This window comes from Lithobates pipiens, unplaced genomic scaffold (genome assembly GCF_037356315.1).
Source record: "Lithobates pipiens isolate NorthernLeopardFrog02 unplaced genomic scaffold, aLitPip1_a1.2 Scaffold_22, whole genome shotgun sequence".
Taxonomy (NCBI): Eukaryota; Metazoa; Chordata; class Amphibia; order Anura; family Ranidae; genus Lithobates; species Lithobates pipiens.
The window spans coordinates 145133477-145152428 of NW_027507784.1; positions in this window are offsets into that span (position 1 = coordinate 145133477).

The window sequence follows — 18952 nt, forward strand, 5'->3', positions numbered from 1 at the left end:
TGCAGTGATAGTTGATAAACAAGAGTATATTTTGGAAATTAATATGATTCTTGGTGACAGAGATACCTATGTTCCATTGAGGAATAGCACTACCATCTCCTTCAAGAGGGAGTTAAAGAAATTGGTGGATGGGACTATAAGCAGATGATTTTAGAAAATGATGATGGGGATGAAAGACGTAAGGATCCAAACTACTACTGCCACATCCACAGAACGCCACATCCTCTCAGAAATGTATCTCTCAATCTCACCTGAGCCATTTAGTTGACTATATCTCACCACATGACAACAATGCCAATATCATGATTCTGCTGAGTAGAGACACCCCATGAGTACACAAGGTACATTATCAGCACAATGGTTGGCAGTTGGCACACTGCCCAAAAGATTTGCATTTCTGGGCAGTTTTAGGTAATTATTAGAAACTACCATAAGTGGAAACTTTGAGCCTCGGATGATGTGCTTTTCAATAAAACTATCATAAAGGAAAGTCAAAGCTATATTAGAAAAGCACTTTGTAATAGTCTTGGTTGGACAGCACTACAGGAATTCTTTGATACTGAGGTCCAAGCTAATGCCACTGACGGCTTAGTCATTCACTTGGAATGAAGTTAGCAGTAAACGGCCTAAGAATCTTTTGGCAGATTCTTTTGGCTCAGTCATCATGCAAGAACCTAACTTTCTTCACATATCGCAAGTAGAACTTCACATGGATTAATGTGTCAAAAGGTTCCTTGAGTCAATTAGAGAGACTATTCCACTTTTTCCACCAGGAGATTATGCAAATCTTGTCACTTTTGAAGAAGATAATTCCAAGAACTGCTCCAGATATTTCAAGTCTACCCTGATGAATAAAACTTCAGTATTCTATTTATGTGTTGTTTCTTGTACACTCTCTCTATTTTTATCTTTCAGGTCTAGAGGACTGTCCAGAAGATCTGTCCACACAAGATGGAGCAAAGAATAGATACATTCTGTTTTTGTTTAGATTCTACTCATGTAAGGAGGGTTGCAAATGGCTAATAATGGCGCTAAAAGCACAAGTTCTTGCCCTGCTTCTTCTTCTACCAGAGTAACAACCTACCTACTTGAGGTTTTACCCACTGCCATCCTGTGCCCATATTTGTGCCAGAGACCTACTCATGACATTCCCAGACATTTACCTTCATATCCAAAGAAAAGAATGTCCACACAGAAAATAAGGTTTGCTGCACTTTACTGATATTAGTATCAGGTGGCATTGTAGTCACATCACATAGACATACTTCCGGGGTCACTTGACAGAATTTTTTTAATCAGATATAGTGGATAAACCACGTTAGTCACATGTGCCTACTGTCTCTCTACTCCCAGGGTCATTAATTTGCCTTAGGTTGTCTGTGTCCAGTTAACTGCTCCTTTGCAGGTAGTCTTTCTGGGATCGTATCACTGCAGAAACCTCTGACTTAAGCATGCTTCTCCCAGGTCTTCCAGGGGAATAGCCTCACTCCAGGGAACAACTGACCTTGCCAAAAAGCATTTTGCAACCCACTCTAGCCTTCTCCACCTTAAGAGTTAATATGTCTACAGCTGGTGCAGGTCTACCTCTCCCTGTCCTGCAGCCCTGTCTAGGGCCTCCACTTGCTGATTACAGCTGGCTGATGATAGGGTCTCTGGCTACCATGCCCTAACTACACTAAGGCTCCTCCCAAGCTGGCTTATATGTGGGCCCACGTTCACCCATTACTTCACTACAGGAGGGCTCAACTAAAAGGGACCTAGCATCTGATGACACTAATTTCTGTTACCAGACACTATTCTGGAACAGAGCCAGCGAGTGACAGATTAACTAACTGCAAATGAAAAGTCAACAGTGTGGCGCTCAATAACTACAATTTCTCTGCAAATCAACAATAAATAAATAATAAAGTCCTAAGGTGAACTACACAAAATTATTGAAATAATTTAGATTCAACAGTCTATTTATATAAGGGAACACTCAGTCTACATGTGCCTTTTCAGCATATAAATAAGAAAGCTCTCAGTCCACATGTGTCTCTTCAGCAAAAAAAGTGTCCAGACACGCACAGTGTTCTGACAGCACTCTGCATCCATGTGATCACAGATCTGCTTACCAGACATAACTGACCACTAATTTCAGAGTGGTGAAGTAGGCTGTTGTAAATGACATTTCCACGGGCAAAGGGATTCCACTTTCATTCTCCAGGATAGGTGGGCCAAATTCAGAAGGGAAGGAAGAGGAGAGACAAAAGCCCCTGTAACGCCAAGCCAATCTCTGTTTCCTCCTCCAAATGTGAATCACCACTCTCGAATATATATAAAATAAGCAACAAGTCTCCAATAGGGTAATATCACCTAGATTAAACTTTTATTAAAACAGCAGTGTACTTACTTTTTTCTCCTGTTTAAAGATCATCACATACCACACAATTTCAGTTTCTAAAATGGAAGCCCACAGGCCAGCGTGCGTGTGTCTTAGTTCTGTTCAATGCGTTTCATCATATATGAAGTTATTGGGGCAGGATGCACACAACCAAGCACGCTCTTTAAATAGGATTCTGAGAGATGTACTAGCTATACTTCTGGCTATTCCAGACCAGGTTATCAATCCAACTATATATAAAGCAAACCTCCATCTAGTGACCAAAAAGTTTTACAAAAAGTGGTAAGGAACCGAATTGTTGCTTAACCAATGGCTACAAAAATTCACCCATTGCTCCTTAGTATTAGACAATTTAAAAAAAAATTAACAATTTTAAAGGCAAAACATAAATATTGACTCAACTTCCAGCATAAAAACACAATCACATGTCAACTAAATCAATACAAAAGCATTTTAAAATCTAAAGTTTACAAATATCATATCTACTAAACCCCATTGGTAAAAAGCCCAAAATAGTAAAATAAAGAGTGAACCAAATGAGTATGCAGAGGGTATCCTCCAGAACAACTAAATAAGCTGGGATGGCCCCAGCTTATCAGGAATCTCCTTGAGGCGGGGAAAAAGAAGAGGGACCTAAAAAACTCAAAATACCAGGAAAACTAGAAGGAGCCAAAAAAAGGGAAGGAGAAAAAATACAAAGAGAAAGAGGAAACATCAAAACCCAAGCCATCAGCTTTTATTGATGAAACAGTTGATGTCCCACTCTATGTTAAGCCCATAAGGAGTATACGTCCTCAGGTCAGAGATCCACTAGTTTACTTTCGGAAAAATTCACGCTTGGCTAAACCACCCCTCATGAAGAATATGCTTATCTATCTCCAAAAAGGGTGCCTGCAGGATTCTTGTTATGTGAAATGGCATCATGTTTGGACACACTGTGTCCCTTAAATCCTCTCCTTCCTAATGTTGCCTATATTCTCAATAAGCCACCAGTCATCGTCCTCTTTCTACAGGAGTTTAGTTGGCAGACATTGCATTTTCTACATAAATAGTAGCCATGCATCTCCTGAAAAAGATCTTCCCCTTCAGTGGGTTAGCCCATTACCCATGTGGACTTATGTTGTAAAATTTCTTTGAGACAACTTAAAAACATGTATAAGCTTACAGTAACTATATAATGCCACAATAGGCTGCCAAATGGAAGATCTAACAAAGCAAGACATTTTTTTTAAGAAGGCATTCCATGCCTTGATGTACAGCAGCCAAATAAATGACTGATACCCATTTTTTAAAACAATGGGTACATTTTCAAAAGACATATTCAGGACTTGGATTCTATTTCTTTTATTTGTGAATACATCTCTGCAACTATCTAAGGTGGCACTTAAACTCCCTGTAGATGTTTTTAAAAATGTAGACAGGAACACATGCATTGTTTATGACACCTCACAATGTAAATATGTTAAAAGGAAATGCCAACAGAGAAACTGGTTGTATTTCTCAATCCTATAAATAGTATTGTGGCTTAGTGAGTGGGTCAGTGTAACATCAGGAAAATGATAGATGACAGGTTTAACTTTGTTAATTCTTCTGTGAATTGGAAGCAATACATGGAAACCAGTAATGGGTTAAAAATTTACCAGGATTTCAGATGGTGTGGTTTTTACTACAAGTATGCTGTACACACACAATATCCAAGCACAATAAAACAAACAACAATGTTGAGACAATAAATTGTTTATGTTGCTAAGAAGAAGCAAACAGTACTGATGCCTTGCCTTATTTGGAGCAATCACTAAAGGGTATATTTTAATCTGAATTGTCATTTGTTAATAACATAGTAGGGTTGATTTACTAAAGGAATATAGAATGTCAATCTAAAGTAAATGTACACTTGGTCTAATGATTAAGGTGAATTTAAAACAAGAAAATTAAAGAGGAAGTAAACCCTGATGAGTTTACTTCCTCTTTCATTCCCTGCAAAGGCAAAGCATAACGGACTACTATGCATCGCATAGTAGTCCATTATGTGTCACTTACCTGACACAGGAGCCAGCTAAGTCGCCGCTGTCCCCTGTAGTCCGCCGCATCCATCTTCTTGGGGATGACGTCACTCCCGCGCATGCGCACGGGAGCTGACACGCGCGGCAGCTCCGTCGTTGAGAATGCCGCGCTCAGTGCGCCTACGTGCCGCTGTCTATGGCACATGCACCGTAGACAGCGGTGCCTGTTTTCGGGCAAATATCTCCTAAACCATATAGGTTTAGGAGATATTTCTTGGACCTACAGGTAAGCCTTAATCTAGGCTTAGCTGTAGGTCAAAGTGGTTTGTAAGGGTTTACAACCACTTTAACACTGTGTTATGCTATAAGAGTAATTTCATCTATAAAAGGTGAACAGTTCATGTACATTCAAAGTCCCACTTTTCTGTGAATAAAGTGCTTTTGCTTCAAGTCAATAAAGGTGCTCCAAATTCAATGTGCAGGCGAAGGTGCCGCACATGGATGTGCACTCACCCTTATGTTTTGACCCTATCTCTAGGATGGTCACTAGTGCATTGTGGGGATAAATTACCACTGGGTTGTATCCTCCAAATCAGCTAAGCTTAGGGTGGTCCTCCATGGGTGGGGAGAGAAATAAAGAGAGGGGGCACTCATAGTGTAAATCTGTTAATTATTAAAATTAATTAAAATACAAGTAAGATCCACTCATATGTTAAGGTGCCTGATTCCTGGCACCTGGTGTGATCAGCATGTGTATATGTGGGATAATCGGCCGCAAATTCCGTGTGGATCGCGGTGTGGCTTTATCCCCTGTGCTAATTCCGTCGGATGTATGGTCATGATGACGCGATCAAGTCTCAATGCGTTTCAGCCAATCAGAGCTTCCCGATGACGCGATCAAGCCTCAACGTGTTTCAGCCAATCAGAGCTTCTCGATGACTGGCAATCTCATTTGCTGAAATGCATCAAGCCTTAATCGCGTCATCATGACCATACATCCGCCTGGAATTACCACAGTGGGTCAAGCCACACCACGGTAGAGGCGGCTACACGGAATTTTAGGCCGATTACCCACATATACACATGCTGATCACACTGGGTGCCAGGATTCAGGCACCTTAACTGCTTCTCGACCGCCTCACGCAGATATACTGCGGCAGAAGGACACGTACAGGCATCACGTACCTGTACGTTGCCCTTTAAGAGGCGGGTCGTTGCCGCTGGGAGCTTCATGAGCTTGATCGCGGGTCCCGCGGACTCAATGTCCGCGGGGATACCCGTGATTGTCTCACGGAGAGGAATAATGGGGAAATGCTAATGTAAACAAGCATTTCCCCATTCTGCCTAATGACACCGTCACTGATCACAGATCCCGGTGATTAGCATTGTGTCACACACAGACCCTCCCCCCCACAGTTAGAATCACTCCCTAGGACACACTTAACCCCTACATCGCCACCTAGTGGTTAACCCTTTCACTGCCAGTCACATTTACACAGTAATCAATGCATTTTTAATTGCACTGATCACTGTATAAATGTGAATGGTCCCAAAATCCCGCCAAAAGTGTCCGATCTGTCGCAGTCATGATAAAAAATCACTGATTGCTGCCATTATAAATATAAAACAATGCCATAAAACTATCCCCTTTTTTGTAAACGCCATTCCTTTGGCGCAAACCAATCAATAAGCGCTTAATGCGATTTTTTTAACAAAAATATGTAGAAGAATATGTATCGGCCTAAACTGAGGAAAAAATGTTTTTTTATATATTTTTGGGGATATTTATTATAGGAAAAAGTAAAAAGTAATACGTTTTTTTTCAAAATTGACACTATAACGCAAAAAATAAAAACCGCAGAGGTAATCAAATACCACCAAAAGAAAGCTCTATTTGTGGGAAAAAAAAGGATGTCAATTTTGATTGGGAGCCATGTCGCATGACCGCGCAATTGACAGTTAAAGCGACGCAGTGCCGAATCGCAAAAAGTGCTCTGATCTTTGGCCAGCCAAATGGTCTGGGGCTTAAGTGGTTAACATGTGAGTTGATCTCATTTATATTTTAATTAATCTTAATAAATAACTGATTTACACTATGGGAGCCCCCTCTCTTTCATTTCTCTCCCCACCCATGGAGGACCCTGAGCTTAGCTGATTTGGAGAACACAATCCAGGGGTAAATTATCCTCACAAGGCACCAGTGACCATCCTAGAGATAGGGGGTCAATGCATAAGGGTGAGTGCACATCCATGTAGGGCACCTTCATCTGCACATTGAATTTGGAGCACCTTTATTGATTTTAAGCAGGAGCACTTTAGTCACAGAAAAGTAGGACTTTGAATGTACATGAACTGTTGACCTTTTATAGATGAAATTTCTCTTATAGCATAGCGCGGTGTTCATTTTTGTTGTTTTAAATTCACAGTGATGCTAATCAGCCCACTTTTACACCAGCTACTGGCGTTCTTTGATTTGGTTTAATTTTGTATTTCTTTGGCGCAATTGTTTTTTCTTTTTTTCATTAAGGGGAATTTGTGTTAACTTTAATCCTAAATTTAGATGTTAACATCTTCACAAAAATCAGTAACCAGTACATGAGCTAATAGCATCTGAGCTGTTTTATTATCAAATGGCATGCAGACATTTTTCTAAGTATATCTCCCTTCCAACGCACACCATAACATGGTATAGAAAAGAAAATGTAAAAAAAACAAAAAAACATACTAATTCCTGGCCATGCTATTGAAAATACATTATGCACCCCTGTTGTATGCAATAATTTTTACTAATTTTATTGCATTATTACAACCTGTTAAAATGTTATTGACACTCTGAAATCCTCAAGCTACACAAAAGTGCAGGAAATTCATTTTAAGATCCTCAATCGCTGTTACCCCATCTCATCTTCATAGGTTTTTCCCGGACACCTCTGCTATGTGAAATACTGCTGCATATCTTCTTGTCCTATACTTAGCTGGAGAGTTTCTGGAAAGAGGTCCGCACGATTAGCCAAAAAATTATTAACTACAAAGTTCCTCAAGATGGGTTTTTTTTCCTGTTGCATGCTTCCAAAATACCCGCCTAAGTTTACAAAAAAATCTGTTCTATGCCACCTTCTAAATGTGCCCAATGCCTGCGTCCCCCTTACTTGGAAGCAGCCACAGACTCCGTCTATTGGACTATGGCTAAGGAAGGTGGAGGAGTTAAACCGGATGGAGGATTTTGCTTTGACCACTTGGCAAAAGCGAGAGACCTACACACAAACCTAGACATTAGTACGTAATAGAGGAAGTTTGGGACTTTAAAATGAAGCACTTGGATAATGGAGGTAGGTTTTAACCATATTAAAAAAAATAATAATTTTTTATTGGGCCCATGGCCCATGGCCCACCCTATGCCCACTGCCGCACACTGCACTTTCCATCCGGATTGGTGAGTCTGCCCTGGCTAACCATTTACACGCATTAAATCCCCATTAATTTATTTTTATTTATATGGTTAGTATATTATATTATTTTTTATTCTATTCCATAGGAAATTTTTTTGGTCGCATCAGCTCCTGATGAGTGGGGAGACACCCACGAAATGCGTCGAGCTTTTGAAATGATGTCCCAGCTATACTTTATACGGAACTATATTTATTTTATTATGAATTTACTTTTTTAACTATATACTAAATTTATTTTTGTTTTACATCTAGTGGATGCATATCTATTATGTGGATGTACTTGCTGATGTCGGTTTTGCTGTCATAGGCACTACCATGCCATACTACCCAATTATTTTATTTATTACTACTATGTGCTGCTATATGTGAATACTATATATCATGCTTCTACTGTACTTACGCCTATATACTTTATGAATTTGATCTTTATTATTTTTTATGATCTGTTACTGAACAATCAATAAAACATTTTTTTTTTTTAATATGGTTAAAACCTACCTCCATTATCCAAGTGCTTCATTTTAAAGTCCCAAACTTCCTCTATTACGTGCCGATTACCGGGATGGAGGCACATACTTGTGCTTCATTTAAAGTCCCAAAATTCCCCTCCTTTTTTGCAAACCTAGACATTATGGCACATCTATTCTGAGGAAGGGAAGACTCTCATTGAGGTGAATCTCAATTAGTGATGGTGACTTTACATCCCATCTCAAACTGCTGTCCCCTACCCCCTCTTTCCTCTTTTTCTTCTTTCTGTTTCTTTGCCTGTTTAAACTTACCTACAAAAACTGGGCAGTTTTTTTATTATGTTTGCCGCTCTTATGGAAGTTATTTTATTTTTGAATATTTATTTGGAATCGCAATATGCCATGTCAGGTTACTGTTTTCTGGGGATGACAACCATGTTCATCCTGTTAACTTTGGTTTATGTTCTGGATAATACGTTTTATGTCTCCTTGCAACTTGCCGGCCAGCATTGGCCTTTTCTGTCTTTTTCCTGGCATTTATTGGATGCTTTTGTACTTCACTGGTACTGGCTCCTTTGTATACTTCCCTTTTTGTATATGTATTCAATGCAGGCCAAGCTGAGAAAAGTACAGCATGACTTACTTTTTGTAGTGCACAACTGCCATTAAAAGGGAGCAAGGCTTTTTGCCTTCGATATGCATCAGTACAGCCCAACACACCTGGTGTTAATGGCTTTTAATATGTACTGCTTTCTACTTTGAGTGCAAGGACAGTGATGTAGGAGATTCTATGTTTCTGTATTTAGAAAAGTGATACAGGTTTATTTGGGAAACTGGGTCACTAGGCTAACCGGAATATGACTGCTCTAGTAACCTTGTATCTAAATCAGTGGATCCATTTCTCTATTGACTCACCGGATTAACATATGAGTAGGAGTTGAATCCCAGTGAAAATGACACAGAGCATGTTCTTTTGTTGCCAAGAAAACAAAGTCAAGGGATTATCTGGGCCCTGATAAAACATAGCTCAACGGCATTGGAAAACGCCACCAGGGGATCAACCTGAAACATTAAATTTCACTCAGTTTAGAAACCCTTCTTGGAAACTCAATTCTTATATTTCACAAATACATTCGTATCTCACTTTCATATCACTAATACAGTCTGCAGTGAGTGATCCCCCACACATGGAGGAAAATTAAGTAAAGTGCAGTTTTAACAAGGCTGGGTCATGCATGGCAAACACCTTCTATAAAGTAATGCGGAGGCCCAGAGATAAATTCACAGCAGGCAGGTGCCTTCTTATATACTGTAATAGGCTGCATGATACAGTATGTTGAAGGTATATAATCATAAAAGGTATTATATTCTTTGATGCTTTCAAACTATTTAAAAAGACTATAGCTTAATATTTCAGAAATTTACTAAAAAACAAAGGTATATTTTATGGTTTTAAAGCCAAATAGCATTTCCAATCATCTCTGGTGAATAATCTTTAAAGTAGATGTAAACCCAATCATTAAAATCTAATATAGACTTTGACATAACCACTTGACCTCTGGAAGACAGTCATGCAACACTGTACCAAAATAAAATTTATGTAATTTTTTCCCCACAAATAGAGCTTTTTTTTAATGGTATTTGATCACCTCTGCATTTTTTATTTTAGGCGCTATAAACCAAAAACAGACCAACAATTTTGAAAAAAATAAAAATATATATTTTTTTACTTTCTGCTATAAAATATATCCAATAAAAAATAAATAAATAGTTTTCATGAATTTAGACTAATATGTATTCTGCTATTTTTGGTAAAAAAAAATCCCAATAAGCGTATATTGATCTGTTTACATGAACGTTATAGCATATACAAACCATGGTATATATTTATGGAATTTTTTTTATACTAGTAATGGTGCCGATTAGTGACTTATAGAGGGGCTACAATATTTTGGTGGACAAGTGGACACGTACTGACACTTTGCCGGGAACCAGTGACACTAATACAGTGATCTGTGCTAAAAATATGCACTGTCACTGTATTAATGACACTGGCTACGAAGGGGTTAAACATCTAGGGAGATCAAAGGGTTAACTGTGTGTCTAGCCAGTATTTTTTTGTACTGTGTTAGGTGCTTTTACTAAGGGAAGAGATGGATTTTAATCGACTATTGGCAGGTTCCGGGGGACATCCAGTGCTTGGCACTTGCAGATAAATCCTCTGCTTTCATTAGAAAAGTTGCTTCAAAGGGCCTGCTCACACCTGAGCTTACTGGAATCGCAGGCAGTGCAATTCTGCCTGCAATTCCAGAATCGTAGCAAAACCCAGGACACGTTTGCAGTGGCATTGTTTCTTAATGGCACCCCAACCGCAGTGCAATTTTGCTGCGATCGTTATGTACCAAAAATGCACAAAAAATGGTGGCAAAAAAATGCAATGCCAATTGTGCCTAGCTCATTGCCAAAATTTGGTATATGAGTTTCTATGGCATGTTCTTGGAGTGGAGGGAGGCCCATTCAAAATAAATGGTGCTGCTTCAAAAACGTGCTGCAAAAACGCAACATGGGAGTGTCGCTAGATGTCACGCAGATTTGAAGAGGGCCTTAAAAAAGCCAATTGTTTAATAGACAGTGCTTTAACAAACCAAATGGTAATTATTTACTATCTAATTTAAAATATAAGTCCACTCAAAACATAGTATTTTATTTTGGGTGGACTTATCCAGGGATTGATTTTGGTAAACCTGTTATAAACCTGAAAATTAAAACATTGCCATACAACCAGTGGTTCTGGCCAGCTCAGTAGATTGCTTTAAGAAAGGCCAGGATTATTTCCTAAGTGTGCATAATATAACTAGGTACTAACATTTTAGGTAAAGTTGATCCGATCTGATTTTTTCCCCTGCTTTAGCAAATTGGATCATGCTCTGCTGGGATTTTTTGCCTTCCTCTGGATCAACTGTGGGTATAGAATTGGGTATATGGGATTGTATGATATTATTATTATTTTATTTTAATTTTTTTTGTGGTTGAACTAGATGGACTTGTGTCTTTTTTCAACCAGACTAACTATGTAACTATGTAACTATGTAAATAAGGCCTCATGCACACTGGAAATTTTTTTAGTACTGCTGGGCATCTGGCATTTTTTTTCTTTGCCTCTTAACACCCCTGCATGTTAGCCCATGTGTTCATGCACACATAGGTGAGTAGAATTATAGGGATCTGATAATATTGAGTTATATAAATGTATGTATATAGAGGCACTTTAAGAATTTGTAATATAGTTTCTTGTTTCTTCTTAGACAGAGTTTTCAGTCTATGATGACCTTCACCGCCAGATAAGAAGTAACAATTTACTCAATTTTTTTGCTCCAAGAAATTGACAGTCTTATCTAGCTAGTCTGAACCAGTACCAAGATGGCGGAGCCCATATTTTCTTTTACTTTCTATCAGTCACAAGATGTAACCACCCATTTAACTGTTCCCTTGCTACTAAGAAGATATGAATGCTGATTGGACTAAACTATACAATCACACCTATAACACGCCTAGTGCTTATGCATATTCATAAAGTATATATTGTTAAACTTGATGTTTTTAAGTCAGAGACACTTCCTTCTATGTTCGGCCTGGTAGTGCTGAATATCTGTGTGTGTGTATTGTGTCTCTCCACTGCAGTGTCTATAATAATAAAAATCACCTATTTATCTTATATTAAGATCTGGACTCACTATCTCATCATCTGTTTTGTTTTGAGACCCCTAAATCGGATTTAAGAGAATGGAGCCTGTGACTCGGATACAGTCCAGTGGGCTCCCGGCCAGAGAGACAAGAAACTCACGTTGAGCAGACAAGTGGCCACGGTAAGAAACTGTTATTCTTACTTATTCTGCTCTCCGCAGTGAGTAATTAGTCAGTGTCTGGGGTCCATTGCCTGAAGGAGTCTTATGCTGTTGATGAAATGGTGAGAGTAAGGTAAAATTAAGTGTAAATTAGAGTAATGTTCATGTTACACAGTTTGACCCAAATAATTCCTTTATTTTACCTGTTGCAGAAATAATAGAGCCGATAATAATTATCAATGTTGATGTTTTGTTTATATGCTTGGGGTGTGAATAGATTTATGAGACTTGTGAGAAGGTCTGACCAGAGGACTGTAGTAGCAAGCCTGTGTGGTGAGTAATGTCTATGTGGCAAGTGTACAGGCCTGTGTGGCCAAGTGTAATAAGTGCCATTTGACAGCTACTGTGTACAGCCTGGAGAAATATATATATACATTTTTAGGTGATGATCCACAAATTGTTAGAGACTCGAGAGTGAAGACTCTAGATTGAGAGCATGGCACTCTCATGGGACCTTTCAAGCCAGGAAAGGTAGATGTGGCACAAGTAAGTCCTATGACTGACATGACAGACAGAAAGATATGAACAATGGTTCAGAAATGACACTAATGCCGCGTACACACGACCGGACTTTTCGAGGGACTAGGTCCGACGGACTTTCGGCGGAGTTCTGACGGAGTTCTGACAGAGTTCTGACGGACTTTCCGAATAAAGGGACTTGGTCACACACAATCACACCAAAGTCCAACGGATTCGAACGTGATGACGTACGACCTAACTAGAATAAGGAAGTTCATAGCCAGTAGCCAATAGCTGCCCAAGCGTCGGTTTTTGTCCATCGGACTAGCATACACACGAGCGGATTTCTAGGTAGGAACTGGGTTCGGCGGATTTCCAGCGGAAAAATTTGAAACATGTTTCATTTCTAAAGTCTGTCAGACTTTTGCAAATCAAAAGTCCGCTGCAGCCCACACACGATTGAATGGTCTGCCGGAATCGTTCCGTCGGACCTTTGATGTTGAAAAGTCCGGTCGTGTGTACGCGGCATAAGACTAAAACTGAGCTGATCTAATACCAGAAGGAATTATGATCAATTTGGGTTTCTGTATATTTTAAGTGCTATGGCAGATTGACAGAGTTGGACAAGTTGGTTAAATGTGTCCAATATTGGATTTTTGAAAGTATGCAATGTGGTGAAACTTTAACTAGTTATGAGCCTGTCAAAGTTTTTATAATGCAAATGTTTAACAAATGTTTGAGAAGCAGAAAGATAGTTATGTATTGTTGAGTTGAAAAAAAAATCATTTTGGGGATGAGGGAAGCTTGCTTACAGATTCCGTACCCTCCCTTTGAGTTTCAGTGTAAGGAGCGAAGTGCCCCCCCCCCCCCCTTTCACATTCCTGTTTAAAAATTGTGTATTTGTAGAAAAGAGAAACAGGCGGTTTGCAGACATTTTCTTAAAAAGATTGTGCCCATCTGAAGTCAGAGATTTTTTTTTAATCTAAGTACAGTAGAAAATTGTAAAAGAGAACATTGGACAATACAGAAGAGAGAAATCAGAAGGTTACTGGTGGTTTAAAGAGGTAGATAGGAAACATGAAAGTAAATTGCACTGGAAGAAAGTGGACAGAATGTTATAAAATTATTCATGAGGACTGCTGGATGTGAGACAAGAAAAGGCTGAGTAGGAGTGGATCTGGCTGACCGCACTAACGTTACTGCCATAGGTTGTAAGAATGCTGTTGTGATGGGACTCAGAGAAGCAATAAGAAAACGGTTCATGGCAGTAAAACCTGAGTGGAAACAAGGATTTCAATGGGCTTTGCTAAGAGAAGTGTTCAGTAGCATTGAAGCCCAGAGAGAGGAGAGAAAAGAGAATACAACAGACTTGATATTTTTATAGCCCAAAATCATGATAAATATGTTAGTAAAGCAGCATGAACTTTTTGAGCATGCAGAAATTAATCTGTGCATCTCTGAGATGGATGGTAAAGACGCTTTTTTAACATCATGCTTTCCACAACTTACAGATCAGGAAATGCTCTGCCAGGACTATAATTCAAAAGTCCACCTACCAAAAGACATCCCCCTCTCAAGGAAATGCCCCCCCCATACAAATTGGAATTGGAAGCCACAATATGTTTAATAAGCTTCTTGTCTCTGACACTATACCATGCAACCTATTGGGAAGAGACCTACTGAGTTACTTACAAGCCTGTGTACAGTATACACCCAATGGAGTAGAAGTACATGTTGGAGAATAAGATGAAGAAATTATATGTGGATTGGTAGCAATTGAATTAGAGCTAGAGATTGGAGGTAATATTGCACCTGAAATTGTTGCTTAAATACCTGATATTCTCTGGGCCAAGGGAAAATATGATGTATGTGTCTATCAGTCCCTCCGGTAAAAGTCAAAATTAAAGCAGGAGCTCAAATCCCACACATACCACAGTATTCACTATTACCAGATCAACTCGCTGGTGTACGAGTACAAATAAAATAATTACTTGAAGCAGGTGTCATAAAGAAAACAGAAAGTAGATCACAGACGCCATTGTTTCCTGTAAAGAAAAAAAGGGAAAAAAGTCAGTATATTGAATGGTACATGATTTAAGGGCCATCAATCACATCAAGAAGGAAGGCACTCCTGCTGTCCCAAATCCCAGTACTTTGCTCAATCAACATGGAATACAGGAACACAGGTGTACACCGTAATAGAACTGGGAAATGCTTTCTTCAGTGTCGCCTTGGATGAAGAGAGCCAAGAACTCTTTGCTTTCTGGTTTAAAGGAACAAATGTTCATGCTCAGCTGATGCTAGAAACCAGCAACAGGAAGAAAAAGATGGTGACGAAGGCAAAGATGGCACTGGCGCCAGTACTTTAGCATTAAGTTCAACTGAGAGGTGTCCAATTTTTCTGAACAGTCTTCCCTGGAGGCTGGCTTTCCAGAAGTATGTTGTCATGTTTTCTGTATATCCTGCATATTTAAATGATGTGAAACCTCCTCATCCTGCCTTGTTGACCACAAATCCTTTCAAACCATGTATGAAATAGATCCGTTTGGTGGATGCACCAAGATCCATGTTGTGGCAAGAACACAAAAAGAAAACTGCAGCTGCAACCTGTGCCAGTGGTGCTGTAAAAAAGGCAAGATATGTTTTAGAATGGATGTTATGAAGAAATTTTCAAATTAAATCTTGAAAAAAGCAAGGACAAAACATTTGTCATCAGCAAGGCTGAGAAAGTATGAAGCAATCCTGCTTAAATTAGGAGAAATAGAAGTGAAAAGATGAACTACAATCAAGCCTTGCAGCTTTTTCCTAGAGAGAGAAAAAGACCTCGAAGATGAGGGTGACTACAACTGCTTAAAACTTATGGAAGAAGAAATGCAGCAAATCTCCCCAGTAAATGACACTCTTCTTGAAAATTCAGATCTGATCCCTTTTGCAGAGGGTTCACGACTGTACAAAGATGGAGTCCCAAGATTGGCATATGCGGTGATGATAACATTAGAGGAAGTGATTGAGACCCAACTATTCCCTTCATCACTTTCAGTGCAGGTTGCCAAAGCTGTAGCACTCACCAGAGTCTTTGAGGCTGTTTGAACCGCAAAGGTTCAAACAGCCAACATCTACACTGATAGCAAATATGCTCTCGAAGTAGTCCATGATTATGGACCCATAAGGAAGAACCGAAGATCCACAACTGCTGAAAAAGAACCAATTCAAAACTGGAAATATGTTCAAGAACTTTTTGAAGCAGTCACTCTCCCAAAGCAAGTAACCATTCTGAAGGTCAAGGCATATACTGCCAGGAAGACTGCTGAAACACCAATGGAAGCAATCATCACTGATTTTGCAAAGGAATAAGAAGCCTGTAACAGATTGAAGAAAAAGAAGAGAACAAATACTCAAAGTAAACAAGCTGATTAACAAATTGCAAGAATCTGTACCTGATGATTGGAATGAAATCAGGGAAAGGTACAGAGCAAGGAAGAACCAAGAAGGACTTTTGTGCAAGGAAAATGGAATATGTGTCCCACCTCAAACGAAGAAGATGATCATACAACTAGCCCATGTAGGCCCTAAGGCAATGGAGAGAAACATAAGCAAGCCTGGATGGTTTATTCGATACTCCAGAAAGGCATGTCAAGATATTGTTAAGGAATGCATAATCTGAGCTAAAAACAACCCAGGAAAACCGACCAGAGTAACACAAAGAGATTTGGCCAGGCCACGTTTCCTTTTCCAAAGACATCAGACTGATTACATCGAATTTCCCATATCAGGCCCATATCATTATGTTTTGTTGTGTGTAGACATGTTTTCAAGATGAACAGAAGCCTGACCGGTGGCTAAAGCAAATGCCAAGACAACAGCAGAGAAGCTCCTTTCCAAAGTAATATGCTGCTTTGGAGTCCCTGAAACCATAGAGAGTGACAAAGGAACACATTTCACAGGACAGATCCTGCCAATTATATGCAAGGACTTGACAAATGAGCAGGCAGTCCATGCCCCTATCATCCTCAGAGTTCAGGGAAGGTAGAAAAGTATACTGGAATCATTAAAGGAAGGCTAGCTAAATGAATGCAGGAACGGGAGGAAGGGTCAATAAAGAAACAGTGGCCAGGACTGTTGTATCTTTACAACATCAGGATTACCCCTACTTATAGGTCAGAGAACTTGAGCCCTTATGAGATTTTGTTTGGAGGCCCATCTAAAATAGGGTTATATTTTCCACATCAGTCTGCTGTAATGTATAATGATTTTGTTTTTTTATGTAATTGTCTAATACAAGCAACTAACTGCGATGCATGAGTTTGTCTTTGATTCAATTCCAGATCCAGATCAAGTAGCTGGAACACATGATTTACAATCAGGTGATTGGGTCCTAGTAAAAGAACATGTGAAAGTATCTTTGGGACCAAAGTTTGAAGGACCCTACCAAGCGTTCCTGACAACTGTTACAGCTGTAAAGTGACGTGGATACATGCAAGCCATTGCAAGCAAGTACAGCTGATTTCAAAAGATGAGTAAACTACTGTTATGCCTTTGCTTGATCTTAGCAGTCAAGGCTATACTGTAGAGGAAAATCACCTGTACAAATCACACATGCTAACAGGCATAAGGAGTTATTTGAGTAATTGCTAGATATGTTCACATAGGCCAGACAGTTCAAAAAAAGGCACACACCTGGTACCCATTTACTTTCATTTTGAGTTTAAGCCATACAAAGCTGCCAAAAATACCAGTATGTCTAGAAATACCACAAATGTTCTATTATTGTGAAAAGACATTTTATGCTAAATATAACTTAAGGCCTTTGGGGATATCCCCTTGTTTAGTAAAGGAAAGAGGTATACAATGTGACATTATGATAAGAAATATGACAAACCCAGATTACACTTTGTTTAGAAATGGTAAATTTTTCTATGGATTCAACAGATATTTTATTTTGTTCTCATAGAAATCATCGTTATAGGGTTTTTTATTTATTTGTTTTTTTTCAGGTGTGCTAAATGTGAAATACAAGGATTACTACAATGGCAGTTAGAACTGAGGAAGATGACCCCAAGGAAAAGATAGAGTGTTATCAGATAGTTAAATTAGCAGATTCGTATGATGCCGAGATGGGTGATGTGAATGAGAAAAGATATGTATCCACATACACCCTAAAAATTATTTTACTCCACATAGATGTGGAGTAGTACTGTGGACCCTATGGTATCATACTAGGTAGGAAAGATAGGGTAGTGACTCCTCCATAGGGGCCAAGAGGAGGAAAATTAGTAGAATTATAGGGATCTGATAATGTTGAGTTATATATGTATGTATATAGAGACTGTCGCTTTTAGAATTTGTAATATACTTTCTTGCTTCTTCTTAAGCCGCGTACACACAGGGCGGACTGTCTGGCCAACTTAGTCCGTCAGACAATCCGACGGACAGTCCGTCATACTTTCGAATGAATGGACTTGCCCACACACGGCACTTTTTGAGCGGACTAATACGGCGTACTAAGTCCGTCATACTATCCGCCCTACTTTTGAAATGAACGGACTCGCCCACACACGCGGAGGAAAGTCCGCTCATTTCCAGGTAGGCGGGGCCCGCGAAGGAGACATCGCTGGCCCCGCCTAGTATGGACTTAAAGGGGAACCCCAACGCCGAAAAAAATCGGCGTGGGGGTCCCCCCCAAGTCCACAACAGACCCTTGTCCGAGCACGCTACCCGGCCGGCCAGGAAAGGGGGGGCGAGCGAGCGCCCCCCTCCTGAGCCGTACCAGGCCGCGTGCCCTCAACATGGGGGGGTGCCTTGGGGAAGGGGGGGCCGCGCGGCCCCCCCATCCCAAAGCACCTTGTCCCCATGTTGATGAGGACAAGGGCCTCTTCCCGACAACCCTGGCCGTTGGTTTTCGGGGTCTGCGGACGGGGGGCTTATCAGAATCCGGGAGCCCCCTTTAATAAGGGGGCCCCCAGATACCGGCCCCCCACCCTATGTGAATGAGTATGGGGTACAATGTACCCCTACCCATTCACCGCGCCTTCTTATAGCTCTTTTGCAGGCGGTGGCCCGGTCTTCTGTCGCCGCCGCCGCCGCCGCCTTCCGTTCTTCTTCTTCTTCTTCTTCTCCAGGAGATGTTGCCTCGACGATCTCTCCGTCCGGAATGCCAGGGACGCACTGCGCGGCCACTTATATAGGGACAATGGGGCGGTGTCACATGGCTTTATGTCACATGGGTTGGTCACATGGGTTGATGTCACATGGGGACTATGACATCGTAAGGGGGCGGGGTCACCAT